Below are 2,371 nucleotides of genomic sequence, written 5' to 3'. Positions count from 1 at the left end.
CAACATATTAAACGTGTTTCTATCAAAAGTATGTAGTGCAGAAAGAGATTCAGCTATTTTATAATATCTTCAGTATTGTCTCCAGGACAGACAAACCATATGTGAAATGGCATATATGAACTTTTCTTTCACTAGATTATCTTTACCATATCTTCAGATGTAGCTAAAATTGTCTCTGGCCGATTATGACTTATTGAAACCTAAAGCTAACAAATTTAAATTAATACCAAATAGACAAATGTCTTTTTTGGTTATTTGCTCAAAATAAATTTTTTTTTCAGCTAAAAAAAATACTCCCAGAGTAAGGAATTTGTCTAATCTGTTGTTTCACATATAGAAACAATAAAATTTTATAAGACCATTTCTCTAAATTGCCTTTTTTTCTAACCCCTCTTGATACCACTTAATTATATTCTTCTCAAAGGCACTAAATTCTGCATCTGTTCTCTTCCTAATATTTGCTGCTCTTCAAAATGATTTCTGTAGCCCATTTGAAAGATAGTTTGTACTTTCTTAAAACAGTGTTTTAGTTTGTAAATTGGTTCTATTAAAAGTGATGAGTCAGTCTCTCCTAAGTATGAATAGCAAGCACAGTAGGCAAAAATGGTTTGTCTTTGTGGCAAGCCCTATCATGGACCCGTGAATGTTCACTATTAGAATTAAAGTTTATCTATTTTAACCATGGGAAAAACATATTCTATTGAAGACTCAAATTCTAAGCTCTCATAGCAAAGTGAGATTTAGGCAAATCCAACAGTAATATATGAATATCTGAATTTGACATGAATTACTGCCAAACTCAGCTATCAGAATTAGCTATCTTATTGAGGAAAATTAAAGACAAGTCTAAATAAAACCCTTACAAACTGCACAATTTCTTCCATCCACAGCTGAAAGAAGGAAGGAAGGAAGGAAGGAAGGAAGGAAGGAAGGAAGGAAGGAAGGAAGGAAGGAAGGAAGGAAGGAAGGAAGGAAGGAGGAAGGAAGGAAGGAAGGAAGGAAGGAAGGAAGGAAGGAAGGAAGGAAGGAAGGAAGGAAGGAAGGAAGGAAGGAAGGAAGGAAGGAAGGAAGGAGGGAAGGAAGGAAAAGAAAAGGCAGAAGGAACACAGGAAGAACAGAAACCTGATTGAGAAAGCAAAGCAAAGTTCTATCTAATATTGTAAGAAAAGAAAACCCCAAAAGTCATATATGCTGCAAACAAATCAATGATCTAAAATAATAAAACGGGATCTTCTTAACAAATGCCACTTTCCTATCCGTTACCATGATGATCTTAATTGACGATGTGGAAGCTTCACCATGGCAACAGAAACTATCATCATAAAATGGTACAGTAAAAGAGATGGCTAGACCAAGAAGGTGTAGGAGTAGGTGTAGGTGTAGAAGAGAGCTAGACCAAGAAGTCTGCAGAGAAGCCCAGTGTCTGGTTGTGCAGCTCAGTGTCAGGAATAAAGGTCGTATGGTGGCAGGGGATGCCCAATGCCATTTTGGAAGTGATGATGAGCTGGCGATGAGCAAGGTATTCAGTGTAACTCAAGGTCATCTTTTCACTACGGTACCTGGTCAGTTTTATGGTTTTCTTGAATGCGTTAGTAATCGGAGCTTTGTACCCTGCTTTCCTCAGTACGGAGTCTATGGTCTGAATATGGTCCCACCCTTGCTCCTTTGCAACCTCCGGCTGGTAGGTGGCGCTGGGTTTTGATCCTTTTTCATTGATGAATTCTATTCTAATGCCATGTACACCCACCTCCAAGTCCAAATAATCAGACATCTTCAAAGTTAGTGAGCAGAGACACTGAGCAGAGAAGCCGTGGTGGCTCATCCCTTGTCACTGGGGGAAAACGGCTATCTTTAAGGGCACTGGCAAGTGTGTACTCCCTGGGTCCTGAATGCAAATTCCCGGCAGAAAAAGCATCTCTGCATCCACGCAACCTTTTGTCCCGACCAATCTTCTATGTTACAAACAGTGGGTAGGGCTCGTTGGTGAACTGGGCTCCGGGGCTGCTGGTATCCATACAGGTGACAGTGCAGCACATGGAAGCAAAAGCAGCACATCTCCGCTGACACCACCATCTTCCGGGAGCCCGGCAATGAGGACCAGGCAGCGGACAATGAGGAGGGCGAGGAAGTGGTGGCAGCGGCAGGGGTAGAAAGTAGGGTCCCTACTCCGCAGCTCAGATGTGGCGACAGGGAGATCCCCTGCCCGCCTCAGCTCTGCAGGGAGAGAGGGGCCAGCTGCTGCCGCTGCCTCCTTGGCTTAGACCTCCCAGCTCGGCCAGCTGCAAACCAGCACCTGCTAGTCCTGTGTGTTGATTTCATATCCTATTATTTTTGCTGAATTCATTTATGAGTTTTCTGGTGGAGTTTTTTG

At 42.0% G+C, this 2,371-nt stretch overlaps 1 pseudogene across 1 annotated transcript; it reads right to left on the bottom strand.

Annotated features, from left to right (window-relative positions):
* Window positions 1-1,442: 1,442 nt before the first annotated feature.
* Window positions 1,443-2,073, bottom strand: LOC306641124 (nuclear protein AMMECR1-like; annotated as a pseudogene). Its single transcript has one exon. The product of its transcript is annotated as a nuclear protein AMMECR1-like (transcript).
* Between the last annotated feature and the right edge of the window lie 298 nt (window positions 2,074-2,371).

Source organism: Sciurus vulgaris, assembly GCF_902686455.1.
Source record: "Sciurus vulgaris genome assembly, chromosome: 12".
NCBI classification, from domain to species: Eukaryota; Metazoa; Chordata; class Mammalia; order Rodentia; family Sciuridae; genus Sciurus; species Sciurus vulgaris.
Note: the sequence above shows the minus strand (reverse complement) of the source record. Positions and strands in the feature narration are given on the sequence as shown.